A 24,792-nucleotide genomic window follows, 5' to 3' on the forward strand; every position below is an offset into this window, starting at 1 on the left:
TTCTTTACTAATCCCAAGGTATCACTTTTAAGCATGTTTCAAATATGTTTCACAATAATTCCATATTCACTCATTCTTCTATTAGGGATCAGAGGTAATAAGATAAGGATACAACAGAGAGCACACTTTCTAAGAGTAGATTTTTCAGTTAATCTCTTCTGGAGTTTATAATTTTAATATTTATTTAACCAAAATCCATTAGATATACTTTACAATAGGTACATATTCTAGTCCTCCTCACATAGAAGTGTATTTTATTTAATGCATGAACTAAATGTACATTTCACACATAAGCACATTTGTAAATGCATTAAATTAATCCTTAGAGAATTTTAAGATAAGGAATACTACTAATTTTGTTTGCTTATGCCTGACTATTTAAAATTGACAACCCAAGGCTGTATTTTCAATGAGCAAGAAGCTGTGTTTGACATAAGTTCATTTCAGTCAGGGAAAGAAATGCCTGGATTCTGTTTCCTGTTGCATGTAATTTGCACCTGATATATGTTGAGAAAGAAGTATCACTTTTTGTCACAAACAAACAATTTTTTCTAACTAATGAAACCAAACACATTTATGTACATATAAAATTCAAGCAATGAATATAGCGTTTACATAGACTATCCCATCATTACATTGAGTTTACTCAGCGCTATCCATAATTTTCATTCAATCACAATAGGGTATTAGGAAATTCCAAGCAAACAAAAGCTCAGAATCTTAATCTGACAAATATTTCCCGAGGCACAGTCATTTTACAAGTTTACTTTGGCAGAAGTAAACCCACAGGCAAAAAATTTCCTTAGCTCAAAGAGAACACTTCCCAAACTGAGAATGACCCCAGAAATAGTTCTAAATGTGACTACATATTTTATGTTTCAGAAGACTTCCAGTCATTCTGTGTTTGTAAAGGATTTATTCTTCTCCATTAGGAAAAAAAAAAAAAAAAAAAAAAAAAAAAAAAAAAAAAGGAACTGTAATCATTTGTAAAAGCTACAAAGAGCAGTTAGCACACTGCAACACACAATGAAGTGCTAAGGAACTATATGACAATATCTCATCAAGAGAACTTAGAGTAGGAATATTAATGATTATGCAATCAGACCAAAACTGCTGGCATGGTGGAGTAAATATTTCTCTGTACTTTTCAAAAACTGTGGAAATCATTTCATTATTTGTTAAGTCAAACAACCTACTGTCCATATTACAAACTACTAGTTGATGATTGGATAGTTCTAAGTTTGAACTGATTAAAAACAGCAAGTGTTACTACAGTTAGGAGTCAATTTCACCATCTCATTCAGTCAGACACCTTCAGTTAAACGTAACTGGTTCTAAGCCTGTGTATCCTTGCAACATATAAGATAAAAAATGGTGAATAAAATCAAGATAATCCTTCATCTTCAAATGAAAGCCCCTTGTCCTAAAGTGCTACTTCTACAGCATCATTCTTTCATTCACAACACATGATCACTGGCTAAGAGCTTGTCTTCTATCGACATGCTTTTCAACAATATTTCTCAGTTACTAAGCCACATATGAAATATGATTGTTCACATAAAAAACATTGGGGGATTTTCTTTTCTTCTCATCAAAAATCAATGTACAGGAAATTGCTCAAATTTGTCAGAACAACCACATCTGTTGCTGCTTAATCGTTAGATCTAGCCTGAGAGAGAGCCTGCTATACAGCCTTTTTCCAGGAAATCAGCTGCCAGGTCTAACAAAATAACCTTCTAGAATGCTTTACTCTGTATCAGTGCTCTCTTTCACTCTTTTTTGTTGAAATCACTGGTATAACCAAGGTTGTTTCAGCCTGTTTCCAAGTGTAATGTACTGAGAAATTATTTTCTGGAGAAAGCAAGATCAGACTAACACACACTAGTATACCAAATGCCAGAAGAAAATTATGCTTGTACTGAAAAAGAGAATTAAAAGTTGTAAGATGTGTGATATATTTTATATGGTCATTAACTTAAAGCTACAATAAAATAGGGAAGAAACAATACAGTATTACTTATAGTCTGCCAGACTTCTGATGCGATCCAGAAAATGTTCCATACATGACATAATATTATCACCGAACAAACAAAATAGAAAAAGTTTCACTTGATGATATTAATGTTTCACACGTGGAGTTTTTCTTACCATATTTTTCTTATATCCTTCTTTAGCAATGAGCTCACTAAACTTCTACCAGGAATTTACATCACAGAATAAAAAATTTTAAAAACAAACAAACAGACATGCAAGACATAAGAAACCGAGCCACATTGTTCCTTTAAAGACACTACCCAGGCCTCACAAAATACTCAGGCAAGGCAAGACAGAGCCCTAAGTCACTACAGCACTTTAATTTGTGTTCACCAGTCTGTGCAGGACTAGCTGTAAATTTTGAAAAACTGGTTAATGATTAGTATTATTGAGGCACACTGTACTTCATTGAAATATTCAGAATCTCATAGGTATGTCACACAGCACAGCATTAATAGGATCAAGATGCAACAATAATTGTTTCCATGACAATGCAGTATATGCACTCAGCAGCACCTCCCTGGGTAAACAGTAATCCTTCAGAAAAACAAGAAGGTCATTACAGCAACTTGTCAAATCAATGCAGAGAGTGTCTGAGCCGATTAAGGCATCTTCTCTCAGCTCTGACATAGTGTCAATAGTACTGGGCCACTAGTGCTCAGTCAGATGACTGAAGTGAAATGCCCATCAGTCAAGGAGCTGAGGTGGACTAATGATTCCCCGTGCTGCCTATTAGAACTACATGACAACTCAATCCTGTTTGCTTAAAAAAAAAAAAAAAGAAGAAGAAAAGAAAAGAAAGAAAGAAAAAGAAAAAGAAGGGAAAAAAGTGACCTTGTTGCTTTGTTTGAGGCTGAATTAAATTGACAACAGCAGCTAATCTTTACCTAGGGCGATTAACAGAATTAAAGTACAACAACAAAGGCACACAAGGTTTTATCGTTTATATTCTTATTTTGATTCATTATAATCAAATACAATGTATGTTAAATATATTAAATATGCATTTCAAACTATGCTTGTATGTATTTCAATTAATTTATAGTTTAATAGTATTTAACAACTTCTGAGTAAATGTGCAGATGCATAACAATACTTTAAATACAGCAGAAATCAGATGGTGGTTCCACCAGAAGTAAATAAATAAAAATTAAATGGAACTATATATACCAGCCTAAACAAGGGGGTCCTACTCCAGCTGCATAAGGGATATTCAATGTAAATATTCTGTCAAAATGCTTTAGATCTGTCCATTCCAGTACAAATACATAGTGTTATACTATATACAATACATAGGGGCTATCATGAAAATGTTGAACAAATACTCAGAATACAACAAAGATGTGTAAGCATATAGGTATAAAAGCTTTTCACCTGAAGCCATTTGAAAATGATCAGTATGATGAAAGTCTTCATGTGTATATCATGTTTCTCTGTAGTTTTTCAGATCATTGCTGACCAAGTCATTCAAGGGGAAGACAGAAGTTAAAAGGAGGAAAGAATTCTGGACAGTGTTTTATGGATACAAATGAGAAAATGCCGTCTCTTAGTAATACTGAGAGATTATTTGTTCCACTCATGCACACTTTGTTTCAAAGATGTACTTTTATCTAAAACATTAGTAAAAGGTTTGAAGTGAATCTGCCAGTTAGATTGCTGAGAAATGCACTGCACTGCTGAGCTTGAGCTGCAGATTACACTAAGGGAAAAAAAAAAAAAGAAAAAGAAAAAGAAATAGGCAGATGCCAAATTTTTCACACTGAAGATTCAAAGCCTAGCAATGGCGGAGCTAATTGATGTTAGTGGACAACAAATTCTCTTATCAAGAGCACTATTTTTTTCTTCAAATGATGTGAATGAGAATGGACTGGGGTTCAAACTGAAAGGAAATCTACCATAAAGACACAATAGAATGCCCGTACAAAACCTGCTACAGAGTAACAATCATGATGAGGACAAAGGGGATTTATGTTTACCAAGAAATAAGTCACTGGGAGGACTAAATGGCTTGAGGGGCTGGTATGGAGTCTGAAAGCTTTTCACCTCTTAGTATCAAACTGAAATCTAGCCCCAAGCTGTAGCTATTGAAGGTCATTATCATCTAGTGGCTGTTCAATACTGTGAAAACAGTCCAGTTCTCATTGGACAGGGAGTCACATTTCAAAGACAGCAGAATTTCTGAGGTTCATTAGAACCCATAATTTTGGTTTCAGCATAGAGCACTTTATCAGCTGCTGAGTGTCCTCCCCTCCAGAGGTTGACAGATCAGACAGGGAAAGTTTGCAGTGCTGCCACAATACTGGCCATGGTGTATATGACAAGATGACTTTCATTTCTGTGTCTCAGATCTAGCAAGCTTTGAACTGTAACCAGACAAGCTAGAAAATATCAAATACATTTAAATATCTCAGAGCTTGATTCTGGTTTCATTCAATAGGCAATGAAAATTTTAAACAATTTTTCACTCATATAATGTTTGTCACACATAATCTAAAAAACAGAAAAAGATAAAATTTTAGTAATGAATTCCTAGTCATATCTGTGGTAAGAGGAAGTCCTAGAAAGTATACAGAATCTTGGACTTTATTCACAAATTCTCAGTCAGCATTCTAAACAGTTCACTAATGGCATACAGTCATATGCGCAGTGCCTCCTTAAATTCTTCAGCATTAGGTTTTATGGTGTGTGTTTCTCTTCACCTATTCTTCACCTATGACAGTTCTATTCTTACTTTGATTAGTTTATGTTGCAGAAAAAGTTCACATCAGTGCTCACTGTTTTGAATATCTGAGTAGAGCATACACATCAATAAACTTGTGCGATTTGCTTTTATTAAAACTAAAAACTTTTTGAGAAAAATTTAATGTTGTAGCATGAAAATTCTATGTTATTATTTTGATGTATTTTACTTAAATGTTTTTCATAAGATTCTCTTGATAAAATCTTAGACCAAATATGATCTATACACATTGTTCCAGTATGCTCTGCTGTAGTTTGATGAAGCACAGTTAACACTACTTTCCATGTGCCTGGCTGCAACTTTTGAAATAGGTACTAGGTCTGTACAACCCAATAGGAAGAATTCAAAAGTAGTAAGTTTTTCACTGGGAAATTATTTAATCACTTGTTTTAATAACTAGACCGTGTTTCACTAATCTTGAATTACTTTCTACTCTGACAGTATATGAAGGCATGAGAAAGAACACTGGGAAAGGGCAAGGTTTTATATATTAATTCTGAAACACAACTAACACCTCCCATTTTATAGGACGATTGAAACTCCACTTCAAGTTAGCCAAAAATAATGAGGTAATATGATCTATTTCTAAGTTGACATGATATCAGAATATTCTAAAGGAAGGAAAACATCAACAAGCAAACTAAAATTTCAAAAACTGAAAAAAGGAAAAAAAAAAAAAGCTCATTTTCTTATTCAGTGACTTGATTTTCATTAAACATTAGCTCTGAGAAAATGGAAATTTGTGACTGTTATACCACACAGATCTTAAAAGACAGTATGTAAGGCATTTCTTTCAGTTTTCAACGAACACAGATAACGAAAAATTGACTCATTTCCTGATCGCCAGGCAAGAATTCCTCTGGGTACTTCATAATTATCCGTGATGACAGTTACTGTCTCTATCAAGAGACAATATTTTAATTTTCATCTGAATTGTGCACTCACCAACCAGAAGGAATAGTGAAAAAATAAACATACATCTCCTGACACTTGTACATAAATACAAGTTAAGATTATTACCAAACTTTCCCATCCCAGATCAAACAAACTGAAATACAAAGAAGGCTTTGAATAATGCCTGTTGGAGAAGAACCTTTTCAACAATGAATCTTTTGACACTGTACTTTATATATGCCTAATTGAAGTTCAGGTAGTGTTATTTTTCCCCTATAGTATATGGTTATTCCAAAAGCACAAAGTTTTAGGAGAGACATCCCCTCTTAGTTAGGGTCACCTATCACGTAAGCAAATAGATTTTAGCAACAGGTAGCTAATTTTTAAAATTTATTTATTTTTTAATTTTTGGTAGAATATCCTTCTATCACTTGCAAATAGATAAAGCTAACTAGAAAAACGTGTAACCTAAAATTATTAACATAGTGATCCATTTGTGTCAAGGTAAAGCTACAGCCAAGCATCTGCTATCTGAGACAAATCCGATATGATCACTGAGTACTGCCACAGACTCAAAAGATTTCAGGAACTAAAATTTAAAAAAATGTACAGGACTACCAAGGAATACAGAGGAGGATAATCAGAAAAATAAGAGGAAGAGTATTAGTTTATTTATTTATTTATTTATTCCTCCTTCTACTAAATTGCTAAACAGATCCCTGGAACCTACAGGGCAGGTTCCTCCTCAAAAAGAACATCCAAGCTTTTTGGTCCCATAAACTGTAATTCAGAAACCTCACAAACAATTTATTTTCTTGTTAGTTCTGTGAAATTCATTACTCAAAGAGAAGCAAAGGCTTGTTTTTAAAACTAACAGCATCCTTTAGAATTCAGTATCTACTTAAACTTCTTTTAAGTTCCACAGAACAACAGCAAGAGTCTTTACCTTAATATTTACTTATTTTTAGTTATCTCTCTATTTGGAGCTCTGTGCTACTGCAGCACACAGCAACTCTTGGTGGGGTGGAAGAGGGGCAGAACTGAAGAAGTATACCAACTATATAAAATTCATGGTAATTAACTATCTTTTCCCATCAAGTATGTGGCCACATGGCAACCAAAATTTCTTTGAAATAGTAGTGAATACAAAAGACAATTTAAAGATTCTCTTTAAATGACATACCAACTGCACAGCAAAAAATATACTGAGATATTACTTACAGACACTTCAAAACATTGATGTTTAAGAACCATAAGTTCTTGAAATAAGCATCGTCTCTGCCACAACAGGATGCACCTTCAGTTGCAAAAGGAAATACTTGTTTCTTTACTGAAAGAGGACTGAAAAGCCAAACCTACTCTAACTTTCCTATCATGACATAACATAGCCTGTTAACTTCCTAGATGTAATCACATAAAGGTAATGTAAATCAATTATAAAAAAGAAAGGAAGAGTACACATAAATCTTCAATGATAATTAAAGTGTGTTTTCATATTTCATAGTTTCTGGCTTAGCTTTATCTTATCATCAGCAACTTAAATTGTTCAAAGATAGCAGTGGCACAGTCACATAGATGAATTCAAACTATTTTCATGACCACCATGCATTGTTCTTCAAGATCACTACTTCTGGCCTGCTACCACCCATGCAATAGGAGATATACTTCAAAAATTAACTGTTATTATGAGAATGTTATGGGTTGTGCAGTCTAATCTTGATACAAAGTGGAACACAGCCAATTTCAGAAGAACAAAACTGAGGTTCCACTTGATGCCAAACATTTTCCTGAAAGTATGAATAAACACTCCGAAGAAAATTCAATAATATAACATAAATAAACCAACAAACCTGTAAAAGACCAACTCTTTGGTTACAATGTTTCAGAAAAAAATTGCAATTCCAGAGATTTTGTAAAACCAAAAACCTGCAAAGGAAAAGGGAAATTTACCCACGATAGAACGATAATGTCTTCTATGGAAGTAGAATAAAAGCTACATCATACACAGCAAATTAAAAGACTGACAAAAATTAACTGATGAAAGGTGATGACAAGGTGAACACTTGACACTCATAAGCAGTATTCCTTGACAAGCACTGAAGAAAGAAATGACTTTTTAAGTGGGGACTCAACTTTTTGTGAATCTTCAATCATTCTTTTAAAAAGAGTGAAATCATCACTAAAAGTTTATTGTATCTATTATGTGTATAATACTGAGAGTATAAATTTTATATTAAAAAGAACTAAAAAAGAAGTCATAGAGGTCATAAAACATTTCTGAATATGTCAGCTCAAGATGCTGTCATGATTTTATTTTATTTTATTTTTTCTTTCAATAATAAATCCTCGTATGTTCCCTTAGGAGAAGATGTAACAGACAATAACATTCATGTCCATGAAACAGTGTAACCCAATGGGAATCACAACAGAGTACTTGTTAAGCATTGGCACGGTTTTGAATGACTGTAATTAAGTAACCTATTTCTTCCCTTGTATTCCACTATGACAACTGAGGTCAGCTACAGCATTTTAGACCCTAAATATAAATGTCAGGGAAGATCAACAGGAAATTCCTAGCAAAGGCCCTCCACCTCTGGAATTCATTTCTCTTATTATAGATTTGAAAGAGCCCAGGTCAGTAGACAAGATGTAGAACGAGGCCTACTTCATAATACTTCCTAACATAGCCACTGAGCCATAATGACGCCTATGTCTTTTACTATGCTGTTGCAGCTAATTGGTGGCTTAAACACAGTAAACTAAATGATAAACTATATTCTGATTTCTTGTATTTTAAACTTAACACATATGGTGAAAAAACCACGTTGGTTATTTGGATGGGTGTTTGTATGTTTTATCCATTAAAAATTACTGAGAGAAGATGCATTGCAAAGAGTTGAATGGAAAGTTGACTGAAAATACAACAGACACTTAATGTTTACATCTGTAATGAGAAAAGTAAAGAAAATGTACAGTAATGAAGGGCAATTTGGAGAATAATCAAAGTAATATTGTAATGACTACAACAAGCATAACATGCCTGAAGGGAAATATCCTGAAGGGATATCTTGCCTAAAGGGATATGGCCTATACCACAAAAGCGTGGAGCCATTGAAACCCCCAGAGAAGGATGATAATGGCTGTACATAAAGTATAATTTATTTACAATTTGAGGAAGGCTTCCATCAAGTCCCTAATGACAGGCTTACTAGTTACATTAAAAGCTGAGCTGATTCTGATAAAAGCATGAAGTCAATAAAATAAGGGAAAAGGATTTGCAATATAAGGAGAAACGAATGCTGCTTACTAGTCAAAAAGAAATAGAAATCTGAGTAGCAACACAATTACTAAAAACTTGTTCATTAAATGAACTCCCCCAACTCTGATACTGGCAGAGTAGATAATTGCTATGTAAATAAGGCCACTTACAGAAAATAATTTCCTCATACCTGTTCACATGGTAGCAGATAAACTGCGTTGGCTGTTCATGAGGAAACATTATCTGATGCAGATCTAACAGCTTCATTATCTTGCAACTATTGAGATGATTATAGAGATTCATTTATATATTTATATTAACATTTTATTCTTACTCATTCTTTGCTAGTGTTTTTAACTGTTTTTTACAGGAAAGGGAATCTGAAGGAAATCTTTTGACTGTTCTCACACTGTCAATGACCAAACAAGACAGTTCTTGGTAAACACGTGGTGAAGGATAAAAGAAGGATAAATAAAAGGATTACTGAGAAAGATAATATACAACCCATAAGGAACATCAATAACAGGAAAGTGAAAATTACCTTATGAAATTTATGTAAGAAATGAGTTTTCTGTCCTTCAGTAATGTAAATCATGAAAGACTCTATTAAAACCGATTGGTCGCTTTGATCCAAGACTGGTGAACAAATAAAATCATCACTGTGGACTCCAGATTTATAAAAATTTACTACTGTACTGAAATTTTAAAAATACCTCCTTCTTTAAGAAAATTTGTTGAGTTCTTATTAACTTGTACTTAGATTCTTTAATGGTGCAATCTGAAGAGCAGCAAATCCAGCTGGTCTTTCCTGCCCAGTCACTTGGATACCAGCTATATGTGCTGCTGTGAGATTGCTAACTCTTCCCATACACAGAATACAGAATTCAGAGATCTCACTTACAGTTTTCAATATCAGCCTAAGAAAGAGTCTAAGAAAAGTCCTAAAACTCAAAAACTGAACAGACAGACAGATAGGAGATTGGAATATCAGAGGAAAGAGATGTAGAAGAAATATTGACTTCAGAAGAGAGTAGAAAAAGACATAACACAAACAGATAGCCTAGCAATCCTGTGAGCGTTCGTAAGGACTTTTTCACTCATGTGAATGTATCCTTGGGAGCAGTAAGGCAGCAAGAAACAGGGGAGACATTTATTTGAAACTGTAAAAAGTGAAAATAAGAAATACTGTAATCTTGAACATCCATCAGAGCATAATTGTGGTTTTCCACTTAGTGGCAAAGTATGACTTTCTGAAGGCTGCTGAAAAGATCACCGTTTCACAATGGTGGCTCTGATGAAGACCAATGGTCCTAACGTCCTAGTAAGAAACTTTAGTTTCTTTTTTATCATTCACCTTGCCTTCCTCTCTCGCTATACCAAGCTACCAGTTATAAAAGCAAGGTGTAATCCCCAGAGGTTATAGAGAAAGTGCATTAGACATAAGGAGGGCAAGGCAGACATCGATTTTGGCATTTTGTGTGAACTGATGAACAGCTGCAGCAGCACTCCCTTGACGGACCAAGAGGAATGCATTCCCCTTTCAATTCACAGTGCACACAGTACAAAAACAATCAACCTGAGTTACAAGTTCACTGTGTCTGCATGACAAATTGTAAATTGGCATATAAATAGGTAACATAGAATCCCACTAGGAAATACATACTTTTTTCACTTCTGGTATATGTTAAGTCTGTATCTATCCCTACAAACTTCCTCCAAAATCAATTAGAGTTTTTTTGCACTGAGATATTTGCATTAGCTATAGCAACTTATATAGAGCAAAAATCTTGGCCTAGATTATAAAAAATGCATTTTCACAAAGCCTAAGAGGAAACATAACACAGACAAAAAATGGTACAAATCTGAGCACTGTGCTTGCTCTAAAAGAAGCTTAGATTTAGACAGTAAAATACAGCTCCATGCCCACAAAAATATTCACTTAAAAACAATCACATCTTACAACACTGTTATGAAATACTCTTATTTTCTCAACAACTTAAGCCATGATGTATCTAAGATATGTGACAGAGATTTTGCTAGATTTATTATGGCTTGATGTCAAGTAATGAAGCCTACTTAATTATTTGCTACTACTATCTGTGTGTGTTCTCTCTCCCAAGCTACACTATGCAGCCAGTTGATCCATAGTATATCCAGAGGTCTTCAGTAAATCATTATATACACTAGACATGGAACTCATTAGAAGCAAAGCAAAATAAACAAGAAAATATGATTTTTAATTATTTTTTTAAATCCTTCTTAGTAAGGAATCTAAATCAAAAGAAAGTTGCCTATTCTTTGATACTATGAACTAGTACCAACAATAGTGCTATTTAGTTTCAAATTGAGTGCTTCACATGAGCTATGAAGACAACATGGCAATCATAATTCAAATTAAAAAATATATACAAATTATTCCTTCATCATTTTGATTTGAATCAAGAACATTTCATGAATTTGATCCTCAGCAGCTATATTATCTCATGCGCTAAAATATACTTTTCTTTCCCCCCTTGGATCATTCATCACAACATTACAGTATTTGCTCTTTAATGTAGAAATTTACAACCTTTCAGTTGCAAAGTAACAGTGCAGGTAGGCACTGGCTGACAGAGTGAACATTTCAAACCACAGGGAGCACTGGACAAGGCAAGCATGGAGTGGATAGGTGAGGCCATCAAAATTACAACTACAGAATTCACATCACTCTTTGACATGACACAGTACAGAGCATAATCATCCGAAATTCTTCTCCTTGCATTCCAGCATGCAGGGTACCATACCAAATTAGACTAAGCTGTGGATATGATCTCTAATTTACATAATTGTTCTCCAGCCACAGAAAAATCCTTTTCTTTAGCTGGAAAACAAATACCTTTGTCTGTGTGCCCAAAACCACCTCATGGGTGTGAGCTGAGTTGCCCATTGGTTACACTGGACCTATGCTGTGTTGCTCCCTTTGTTTTGTTATTATAGTTGATTAGTTAATTGCTTAACCTGTGACAACATTCAAAAGATATTTAACTACTACACAGATTTATGTAAAAAATAAATTGTTTAATCCATAGATTAAACTGTTTTGTTTTCTTTTTCCGAATCTGATGGCAAAGCAAGCACTGATTCATTTCCTTAATGAAGCACTTAGAACTGTTGCCGCCATTAAGCTTTTGGGTGTTCCTTCCTCTTACAGCTCCAAGGAGCCTAAGGAGACATCAATATCACTGCCTCATGTGCCTCAATTTTATATATAGCTTAAGAGAATGCAAACAGCAACGTTACCTGTATACTTCTGATATAATTTCTATTCTCTTCAAGGAAACAGCAACAGCATCTTGAAAATGGTATCCTGGCAAAGAAGGAATATTCCAGTTTTCTGAATATCCCATGAAACCAAACAAACTCTTCTGAATAACTAAGTTAAAATTAATTCTTCTTGCACTCCTTCCCAAATGCATGTTCTCTAAGATTATTTTTTTTTTAAGATTTGAAACCAATAAACTGTAACAGCTCAAATATCAGAGTTGCAAACAGTGTTATTTTAATTGATGCTAGAAACCACTAAGCCTAAAAAGCCACAGAGGAAAACAGAGAAAGCAACTTTATTCAGGAGTGATTTCACTAAACATATAGGCAATCGGGGAAAACATGGTAAAAATAATTAAAATTTAGATTGTATCAAATGAGAATATTTGGCATGAATGAATTGCATGGTCACAAATGGGAAACTGAGGACCAAGGAGGAATAAGAACCTAAGCAGGTTCTTAGACCCTGGGAGTGCTAAGTTTGCCTGTCAGAGTTATTTGCCATTTGATTTATCTAAATTACAAAATTCTGTCTACAGATAAAAGAGCTGCAGCAGTTTAGAAATTACTTAAATACAGTACATAAATGCATTGTGATGTACCACGCGGTATGTGAGTAGGTGGTGGGCATTTATAGCAGAGGGTTGATCAAAAATAAGAAGGCTGGAGACAAGAATGAGTACTGTTTACAAGAAGTGTATGATCATATTCACCTCAGGAACCAAATGGTTGATGTCAGCCAGTGACATTAATCTTGAGATGGATGTTATAAGTGATAACGATAAATGTAATCTACACAGCCAGCAGTTTTAATAGCAAGGTAAATCACATTTAGTATTTTCAACTTTTGAAGGATGTGCATTAAGTATTAATTTAGAACCTTCCATTGCTCTTATCTTATAGGCCAGTATTATTCATGGACAAACAAACAAATTTTCAGGAAGAATGTCTTGCATTAACTCTACTTTCTCATTCTCCTGCTGCTGTTGTCTGTACTCTTTTTACTAGGATTTAAATTGACATCCCTAATGACAATTATACTAGATTTTTTTTTCCCCACTGCTTTATTTTTGTATAGACTACAAAGTTTTGAACTGAATCCAGTGATATAACTTTCACAATCTCTTTATCTTCTTCAGTACCAGGGGCTTATTCCATCTCCTCTTAAAATTTTGTGAAAATACTAGCAACATACTATCTTCCTAGAAAAAGCATCACAACTATTATTTCCACCAAACTGACTCCTGAGCAGGCCACTAGATTCTTAAGAAACAGCAGCGCTTTTTGGTCATGACATATCTAGGCAGCATCCAGAAGCACAAGATGTTTCATTACCACACCTTCTGACAGCTCCGTTCAAATCGAAGGCATAAATCAAAATTTCTAAGATTCTGAATGGCTACACAGAAGTAGCTATTATGACATGGGCATGTGCAAGACTCAGTATTTATCCCATTACTGCCAGCATACGTGTCTTATATTGAGAAATTACAACGGAACATTACTGATGATTAAATGAATTCTTAATGTAATAACTATACATCAGCATCATAGTAAATAACAGTTGGATATCTACAAAATAACATAGTTCCTTAATCTCACGTCCAATAACAATGTGATTCAGTGCAAGATAATGTATCAAATAGTGTGTCCTACTCTTTTTAGACATTAATCCTGACAGAAAAATCTTTAGCTTTGTACGGATTAGTCAATGCAAATTCATTAACTACTTGTCATGCTTCTAATACAATCTGCCCCAACCCTAAAGACTTGACAGTGTAGTGTTAATCAAATCTACACAAGATCCTATACAGACAAAACAATCTGTTTGAAATTATACACAATTTTCCCCCTAAAAATAAAAGAGATAGTAGAGCATACAGGAAGAACTTACAGGAAAGATTTTAAAAATCCTCTAACTTTAATGAAAGTCTACACTCAGTCTACAGCACCATAGCTGAGGTGAGATTTGATTACTTGAAAATGTCACAGTTTAGTAAAAAGCATGGACTTTTGAGATGGAGAAAGGCGATTTATTACTAGATGAAAGATACTGAAAGAGTAGCACATGAGTTCTAAAGAAGTAGTGCACAAAGGTTCATCCTGAAATGCCAGCCAAACTAAGCCAGTAACAAGAAGTGCTTATCTAAACACTGAATAGCTCCTGTTCCCCTTGAACAAAATTTCATAGCATTTTCTTTCACAATGTGTAGATCCAGCACAGTTCTCATTTCTAAGAGCTAAGCTTCTAACATGGCGTCAGATAACTTGAAAATATCCAAAAAAAAGTGTCACAAACATTTGAAACAACAGTTTAAGAAAAACTCAGCTCACTAGAAAATCAAAATCCTACTTTCAAAAAAAAAAAAAACAAAAAACAAACAACAACAACAACAACAACAAAAACTAGCTGCTTACAATTTACTGATGACAGAACACTGAGTGCAATAAAATATTCACTCTAGATCTACTAAACCAGTTCTAATTATAACAAATTTTTTTCAGCCTAAGTTCTGATGCCTTTGGCCACAAATGGAACTCATCTCCCTCTTAGGATGTTCATTACTAGGAGAGTGGTTAGGTCCTGGAACAGGCTGCCCAGGGAGGTTGTGGATGCCCCGTCCTTGGAGGTGTTCAAGACCAGGTTGGACAGGGCCCTGGGCAACCTGATCTAGTAAAGGTGTATGTTTGGTGGCCCTGCTAGGCAGGGGGGTTGGAACTGCATGATCCTTGAGGTCCCTTCCAACCCGGGTCATTCTGTAATTCTGTGATTTGTTCATTCACTTTCCCTATATTTATTTCCCTTCACAAACAACATTAAGTATCACAGAATCACAGAATTGTAGGGGTTGAAGGGACTTCTAGAGATCATCGAGTCCAACCCCCCTGCCAAAGCAGGCTCCCTACACCACATCACACAATTAGGCAGTGGGTCTTGAATATCTCCAGAGAAGGAGACTCCACCACCTTCCTGGGCAGCCTGTTCCAGTGCTCCGTCACCCTCACCGTAAAGAAGTTCTTGCGCACATTTGTGCGGAACTTCCTATGCTGTACTTTCATCCTATTACCCCTAGTTGTGTCCCCACGCACTACTGAAAAGAGACCGGCCTAGCCACTGTGGCTCCCACATCTCAGGTATTTATAAACCTGGATCAGGTCCCCTCTCAGCCTTCTTTTCTCAAGGCTAAACAGACCCAGTTCCTAAGTCTCTCCTCATATGGGAGATGCTCCAGGCCCTTCACCATCTTAGTGGCCCTCTGCTTGACTTCTTCCAAGAAATCTGTCTTTTTTGTACTGGGGAGCCCAGAACTGGACACAGTATTCCAGATGAGGCCTCACCAGGGCAGAGTAGAGGGGGAGGATCACCTCCCTCAACCTACTGGACACGCTCTTTTTAATACACCCCAGTATGCCATTGGTCTTTTTGGCTACAAGGGCACACTGCTGGCTCATGGCCAATCTGTCGTCCACCAGGATGCCCAGGTCCCTCTCAGCAGAGCTCCTCTCCAGCAGGTCTTCCCCCAGCCTGTACTGGCACATGCAATTATTTCTACCCAGGTGCAAGACTCTACACTTGCTTTTGTTAAACCTCATCTGGTTTCTAACTGCCCAGCTCTCCAGCCTGTCCAGGTCTCGCTGAATGGCAGCACAGCCTTCAGGCACATCAGCCAATCCTCCCAACTTCGTGTCATCAGCAAACTTGCTGAGGGTGGTCACTATCCCCTCATCAAGGTCGTTGATGAAGATATTGAACAACACCAAACTCAGTACAGACCCCTGGGGGATGCTGCTAGTTACAGGCCTCCAGCCAGACACTGCACCGCCAATGACAACCCTCTGCACTCTGCCAGTCAGCCAATTCTTGACCCACTTCACTGTCCACTCATCTATCCCATACTTCCTCATCTTTGTTATAAGGATGTCATGGGGGACAGTATCAAAAGCCTTACTGAAATCAAGGTAGACTACATCTACTGCCCTCCCCCTGTCCACCCAGCTAGTGACATCTTCATAAAAGGCCACCAGGTTGGTCGAGCATAACTTCCCCTTGGTGAACCCATGCCGAGTACTCCTGATAACCTCCTGATAAGTAGTTCCATGTCCATAGCGATGTCTATGAATTTATCTTGGCAGCTGAAAGTTCTATTTCTAATGTAATTCCATTAGTTTCATTCTCATTTAGTCCCCTCTTCATTTTTGTTCTAGTTCCCTGGTCCTCATTTTTATTTATTTAATAATCTGCTGGCTATATTGTTTCTTAAGACAAGATCTTTCGATAGTAATTCATCTAGAGTTTCACCTGGTAATGACTAAATATAGAAGTCTCGATCTTGTTACTTTGTTATCATTTTATTTTGCGGTTTGCTTCATCCTCAAGGAGAGGTAACTTGAAGCCCAGGAAAGTAATTTGTGTGAATACAAGAAGGACTGTACAGAGTAGCAGCTGTGGAGCCAGATAAACAGCATGAGAACCAAGGACTCTAGAAGTAAAAACAGCTTGTGGCTGCGATTGGATAAGCACCAGCATGAACAGTCAAAGAGTGTGGAACGTTTTGTTGACACGCAAAGGAGGATTAGAAAGTTGTAGGGGCAAATGGGAAAGCTAGAAAAAGAAAACTTGTGAAGGTATATGAGAGATGTGAGAACTTGTAATAAAGGATTTGGATCATTCACATCTGAGTCTGTGACTAATAATTTATTGTACAGACATTAGATTTGCTCTAAGCTGCACCTAGTTCTAAGCTAGGTTTAGAACTTCTGTAACAGTTTTTCTTCACCGCTGACAGTAATGTATGATGTCAAGCTGAAGTCATACTGAACACAGAGGCACATGGGGAATTATATCCTGAATATTTAAAAACTGAGGGAAGCAATACTGAGATGAAGAGACAGAGGCTGATGCAGGATATTGGAGATATTTCCAATGCTTCATACATAGGTGAGCAAGCTGTTAAGGAATGAAAGGCCAACATCAGATAAATTGCTGTATATAACAACATTTCAGGCTTAAAAGACATTATTTTGTAGTATATTAAAATGAAAGTAATTTGGTTATCCAGAAATACTTTGAGTAGTGTCTCTTAGATAAAGGCTTTAAAAAACTTCCTTTGGATGAAACTTCTGCAGCCCATGCACTTGATTATTGGAAGGAAATTCTTTACAGAGAGAGTGGTGTGGTACTGGATCAGGCTGTAGATGCTCCATCCATAGAGGTGTTCAAGACCAGGATAGGGGCCGGGACAACCCGGACCAGTGCCAAATCTGGAGGTTGGTGGCCCTGCCTGTGGCAGGAAATCAGAACTCAAGGATCCTTACAGTCCCTTCCAACCCAAGCCATTCTATGATTCTGTAATTTAGGAAACAGCTGAAGTAATCAAAAGTAAAGCAAATAAGAAGTACTTTATTAAATAAAATTGAAGAAAAGAAACATCATCCTAACTCTTTCTAGAAGCAGCTTCAAATCCTTTCCATGTCAAGAACTGCTAAACATTCCCTTTCTCACTTACCCAGGTACCCACTCTAAAATCTTAGACAGGAAGCAAGAAGGGCAAGGAAATACTGATTTGATATCAACCATTTGCTACTAAATTATAGTCAGGAACTCATTCTCAACTGGAAACCTATATAAAAAGAATTTTTGTCATAGTTTTATTAGCATCAATTTTATTAGCATAATCACTAAGCTTCTTGAGTTAGAATGGGTTATATAGAAGTTCTTTTTAACAAATTGGCTTTCTCCTTTAGAAAATAATATTATAAACCCCGTGTTTCCCGCCCCCTCCCCCCCCTCCCCCCGTGGTAATATTATTGAATGAAACAAGATAATCCTTGTAAAAATTAACTAACATGAAAGAGAATCAAACCTGGCCGACATCGTCATTTAGACATTAATGTAAACCTGAACACTAGAATGAAACTACTACTTCACAAAACCAACCATTTACAAATCTATCAGCTTATTATACTATTATGCTTACATACACCCAAAGAATGAAATTCTTCCAACATTTTCTGCATTTTAACACATAAACTGGCACAAATGGCATCACCTACTTCCCAAAGGAAACAAAGTTGCACACAAGATGAGATTTATATATATATATACTTTCTACAGCAGTTGTTTTTAATATCAAAATGGCTGTAGATATTATAGGAACATCACCATTTTCAGTTGAATAGGGAAAGGAAAAAAAAAAAACCAACATCACAGAATCACAGGGGTTGGAAGGGACCTCTGAACATCATTTAGTCCATCATCTAAATTAGGTTCCCTACAGACATGGCACAGGAAAGTGTCAAGGTACATTTTAAATATCTCCAGAGTCCACAGCCTCCCTGGGCAGTCTGTTTTAGTTCTCTGTCACCATCAATGAATTTATTATTATTATTATTTTTTTTTTTTCCCAAATGTTCAGTTAGAACTTCCTGTGTTCCTGTTTACACCTGCTGCCCACTGTTCTGTCACCAGGCACCACCAAAATTAGCCTGGCCCCATTCACTTGGCATTCAAGTCTGACTGAGGCATTGGCTTGTTACATTCAACATAGCTGTCAAGCACAGGGTTAATTTACTGTGGCATGACAATAAAAATAGTTCAGACACATATAAACTGAGGTTTGGACCAGATATACTAATTATGGGATTATTAAATTAGGGATATCTAGTTAAAATCAAGAAAGATAAGAGTTTATTCAATTATCAACAAGAGACAACATAATGATTGTAATGTAGAAAATAGTGCAAAAGACACAACTAGAGAATCATTACCAAGGGACTAAAGTAATAACTCCAGAGAAGAAAGGAACCTTCATAGGTTATCTTCAAAGTAGCTAAATTTGGCTATGAGAGGTTAATATGCAGTGAATTAATAATTAAATGAATTCAGTGAATGAAAAAAAAAAAAAAAGCAACAAACATCTTTACTGTCAGACTATTAATAAACCCAAGTTGCTAATGAGTGATTAAACAGTGAGTCTAGTTAGTGAAGTAAGGTTCTACAGTTTGTTTACAGAATGACAATATGCATAAATTGACATTGTCATAGAATGACTGAGAGTTTATGCTAGCTAGAATGACTGAATTTATGCTAGCACTGCCAATTTTAAGTAAACATTCTAACTTTTGGAGTACTGAGATAAGTTTTATTTATACACATCATAGCTCACTTCTCACTACTGGAAACGTGCATTCAATAAATGAAAGCAAAAATACTTTCAAACACATTTCACGCTTTTCTCCAGCCAAATTAGGAACCTCACATTTAGCAAACACAAAGGGATGATCACATTTAAAGATTTCATTTTGCAGATTTCCAACTTTTAATCTGTTTTATGAATATTTATCTATTAATGGGCCTGACATACCCTAATTATATATTAATTTGTTTTTAAATTTGATAATTGATTTATTGGGCTGCTTGCTACACTATTATACTGTCCCCTCAACCAAGGGAACATTTATAAGAAAAATGTATGTACACATATGAATTTGTTGTCCTTACAGCATTCTCTTCTTGATAACACTGGAAAGGTTTTGCAGTTCTTCATTAGAAAGAGGTGCATTTTTAGAATTTGATCCAATGCTTAATAAAAGTCAGCTTAAAGACTTACATTAACTTCAGTGAGCTTCTGCTCAGGCCTTTAGTCAATGTAACAAACCATATCTGAAACTCTGGAATGACAAAAATCAATGGGCTTTTTTGATTTAGAATCAATGGAGAATTACAATTCCAGTAGATAAATTATACAAGAAGAAAAGATTAGGTTAAAGAGAGGAGAGAGTAGCTTACTGTGCATCTAATAGATGTACTCATTCCTCAGAACTGATTCTAAATAGCAACATTAAATTGCACATTAACTTTAAAAAAAAAAAAAAAAAAACAGATTAGAAGTCTTTAGCTTCTTAACTTCCACTCAAAATCAAGACTTACGCTGAATTCAATAAATATTTGAACTTCAGTAAATCGTTCACTTCTTCAAAGATCATATGTATGTATTTTGTGCAGTGTCAGTAAACCTCAAACAAAAATACTGCTATAGAGAACAATAGGTATTTACACAGGAAAACTGATGGAGTAGACAAGAAAATGCTAGATCATAATCAAACCCAAATACCTCAAAGCAATTGGAAAGCACTGGATCTCCTACCAGTACAGTCTTGCAAGTACCCACATTCAGGAATGCTATGAAAGCAGTGTGGCATCCTTATAGAAGCACAAATATACTTGAAAAATGACTTTTTCCTCCAAATCAAATATGAATAAGTTTTACACACATAAAATCAAATGGAAAAGACTGAATGGTTAGCACCTCTTCCCACATTCTTCCACCAATCCACTACTCACTCAAAAAGCCTGAGCAATATATGAACATGGTATTTGGCAGCTGTTATCCATTTCAAGTTGGGTACCCTCTTATCACTGGCAGGGCAATCACAAGAGAAAGGAAACATCACAGGTAAATCCAAGCAAGTAAGCTGAGTCAGAGGAGGTCAGAGGGAAAAGAACTAATTGCTCTGCTAGATCCAGATGCCTGATTCAGCATAATGAGGGTCCAACTGTTTGCCAGACACAGCATGTCTGAGGACTAAACCTCCCACAGTTTTTCACTTAAGACTTACACACACACACACACACACACACACAAAAAGCTAAAAAACAAACAAAAAACAAAACAAAAAAAACCAACCACAAAAAACCCTTGCACTTAAAAGCATAAAGCTTATTAAAGTTTCAATCACCTGAAACCCAGATGTGCAGGTAACTAATTGTTTATCTACCTCCTCACATTACGTCAAGGACAGGAATGACAAAAAGTCTCAGATGATGCACGGCTTTTACCACACAGCCGAAAGACTATTCTTCATTTTAAATTTCATTGATAAAGACACCTCCAGGTACTTGTATTATATCTCCAAACTATTCAATCCTAACAGCACCCAACATCCATTTGGGCTGGCACCAATATTGCTTCAAATCCTGCCAGGTCTGTTAGCTGTACCATTTGTAACTTTCACATCATTTCTCATTCACAGTTTAGAAAAGGAACTGCATGGCAGGCCGCCAAAAGGAGTACTTGTTGTTTATAAATTATGAATGTCTGTATTTCTGCACTTAGCAATTTCTATCTTAAAGAAGGCTTTATTTATTAAAAAATAGAACATCATGTTTTGTCCTTTGTTATGGCAGATTGTCTCAGATGATATAAAGCACATATGCGCAAGTCATTTAAGAAAAGCCTTGGTTTGTCCAGCTCCAAAGGGTATGTTCCAGTTCTTACACTATTAAAATCCATTACTGCCAATAGGAGTACTGAATTCAAGCAAATAGGTTTACATTATTTCATACACACACAGCAGAAGCCTTAGTGCTTCTCATGATATTTACAGCTTCCTTCATTATGCTTTATTTGCAGTATTACTTGACTATAGTACAAATACACAAATGGATAATGATGAAGATACTAATTCTGATTATTGAAATACTGAAAATAACATTTTCAGCATTTTTACTGACAAAACTTTTCAGCTGTTTCTGCTGCATTTTCTGGAACATTACCACATTTATTTTATCTAATATATATGTCAGAAGAATATTTTATATTGTCCTTTTTCTTGTGAAGAGATCATAAAGGATCAGAAGAGAGCTATTTTGAAGATACCTGCAGTAGTGATAGAAATACTGAGCAACTCTGAATAATTAACTTCCAATAAGAGCTTGAAGCAGCAATTTCAGTCCCTGGGAGTAGAATCTACCAATACAAGAATGAGATGGTAAGCAATGATTTATTGTATGAGGAATACTGCCACAAAGCATTGCGAGTTTTTAAGAACTGGTACAACATTGTTCATTTAAAAAAGCTAATTCACATTTAAAGCACCTGGATGGCATGGTTGTCCTCCCTTACAACATTACTATTGTCCAAATCAGTACAGATGTGACTGTAAGACTGAAGTTACGTATAGGAAGCACTCAAACAAAAGTGCAGAGCACAAAGAGAATTTCTCTCAGTTTCAGAGTTAAAAGACAATCAGCCTGGGAGTTGATGTGCTGCCTACACAGCCAGAGTACGGTTATGTGGCATGGAGAGCAGCAACATGCTGTGCACAGGCCCTCTTGCAAAGGGTGCTTATATCCTTAGGCCCTGTATAATTTTTGACATGCCAGAGAAAGTCTCACCAGGCTATGCCAGGTGATGGCATACCCAAGAATAGGAAATAAAACACAGAATTGCAGGACCTTTGAGGACCAGAGACAGCAGCTGTAAGAAAGACATTAAACCAGGCTTACATGCAAAAGAGCATGAAAAACTGGAGGGAGAAACTAGGAAGCACAAGAATGAAGAAGAAAATGAGAGAGCCAGCCCAGAATGAACATGAGCAGAATGGCAACTGTTCTCATGCCTGTATTTTACTTTTTTTTTAAACCAAGAGAAAACAAAATATGTCACAGCCTGCCTATTACATTAAATAAGCAAATCCATATGTAACAACTTCTTTCTGCACTCTACAATTCTGATGGCTTTCATCTTAACATTATTTTCACTTTCATATCTCTGGAAAGCAAACTCGCAGTTTAGCTGCTCCAACATCTTACTTCAGAAATCACCCTGAGAGCCCTTAAACAGAGTTAAGAGAAAAGGAGGTGTCCTCTAGAAAGCTGGGCAACCTCAGTGGTGAGAAGGCCCAGAATTTATTCTTTTTAATTAATATTGAAGAGAACATGCAATTCTGTACGAAGAAATTGAAGGGAGATAAGTGCATGTAAAAACAAGTAAGTGTCATTTATATAAATGACATTTATAACACATCACTTCTAGAAATATACCAATGTAGTTCAGTCATATTATTCATCAGAATTTCCAGATATTAACTAATGCACGCATCAGTTAATGTCCTTCTAATCTTCGACAATGATGTTTCAAAACAATTTGAAAACCAGGTGTTACTGCCTTTTCCACATATAGTTGGCTATGCACATCTATCGTCTATTATTGAGTGCATAAGGAGCTTATCAGTGCACTGAACTAAGGCTGCAACATATTCTGTTCTCCCACCTGGCATAACATGATTTAGATAAGAATAAAAAGTTAAAAAAATACTAGGACACAGCCTTCCTAGGTACTCTGCAATATTTTTATACCCCTGTTAGATGTTTCTAAGTGACAGCCATTTCAACTCAGTTCACATACAGACCCTATATCTTAGTCTTCCAAATGTGTCTCATTCTCCAGCAGAGAGGGAGCTCCTGAACATATGTAGACTTGTGTCCTTTTCTGGCCCTGTTTGATTCATTCAATCTCTCAGTAGCCAGTAATTATAGCTATATGTATAACCTTTAGCTTTCCAGTGATATGTATAGTTACACCTCCCCTCTCTCCTATAAAATCCTTTAGCTGAGTGTTCTGAATTCATTCCTCTTTTGGGGATAATGCATGTCTCACTGTTTCTGCAAGGGTACGGATCAGGGGCTATGGTGCTAATTTACCATCAGCATCACTACCAGGGAAACAGTTATACTCTATATTGACTAATTTTTCTCCTGTGACTGTATTGAACCTGCTCCTCAACCTTTTCTTCACAGAATGCCATCACCATCTTAGTAATACATCATCAGTGCAGTTCACTCTGATGATGTATTATACTAACATATCATTAGTGCAACAGCAGAGCAAGGCGCTTTGATGATGTATTAATGCAATACATCATTGGAATGAGTCACTCTGATGATGTATAACTCTAAAGATGGTACTATCCAGGGAAACATGGACATTCAATAAATCAGGAGCAACATTAAAAAAATAAAATCCAGGACATCTTCTAAGGAAAAACAAAGCTTCAGAATATAGCATGGCATTTTCCTTTTAAGAGAAAAACAGATATAATTCAAGTTGTAAACTTATCATGGATGTACATTTCAGCAGAGTACAATTACCATGCTAATCAAATTTGATATTTGTTCTACAATGACATCAGGTACATGCAGGGCATTTTAAGGCAGTGCAACATTACTGGTTATATGATCAGTTGAGCTTTACCTTATCCTACCTGCACAGGGCAAAAGATGAAAGCAGTGCTTCCTACAAGGATATAAGCACTATGGAACAATAGAAAATAATGAAGAAAAATTAGCTTACCTCTTCCCATGACTGGTGACAGCTCAAAAATAATACAGACTCTAAAGAGATGCTGCTTCCTTGGCTGCTAACACTTAAATAAGGGTGGAGAGGTTCTGCTCACTCAGGATCATTGGTTGCACCTGAGCACCCCAGGTTAGCCACTTCTCACCTGGTGTTCAGCTGTTGATTCAGGCTGTGACTTGGCAATTCCCCTACAACCTGAGAGCAGAGACAAAAATCAAGCAAGTGTAAAAATGTACTTCAAGCCCCTTCCCCTCAGATATTTATTTTTTTTCCAAAGCTTCCCCTTCAAAATCCTAAAATGGCTAGTTATAGTTTATTGTTAACATTTACTACATCCTCTTCACAAATTGAACAATACAGTCTATTGGCATTAGTGCAAGAAAAAATGGTAAACTTTAACTATTAGACTAAGAATGAAAAGA

General features: G+C 35.9%; 1 long non-coding RNA gene across 1 annotated transcript in view; it reads right to left on the reverse strand.

The window, feature by feature from the left end:
• Nucleotides 1-24,565, reverse strand: part of LOC146759951 (uncharacterized) — a 135,595-nt gene extending 111,030 nt beyond the window's left edge. Inside the window, exon 1 of the long non-coding RNA XR_014948590.1 lies at nucleotides 24,365-24,565. This is a non-coding gene — a long non-coding RNA (uncharacterized LOC146759951). The remainder of the gene's footprint in view (nucleotides 1-24,364) is intronic.
• Between the last annotated feature and the right edge of the window lie 227 nt (nucleotides 24,566-24,792).

Source organism: Coturnix japonica, chromosome 8, assembly GCF_054131305.1.
Source record: "Coturnix japonica strain WE chromosome 8, WE-NBRP24, whole genome shotgun sequence".
In the NCBI taxonomy this organism is placed as follows: domain Eukaryota; kingdom Metazoa; phylum Chordata; class Aves; order Galliformes; family Phasianidae; genus Coturnix; species Coturnix japonica.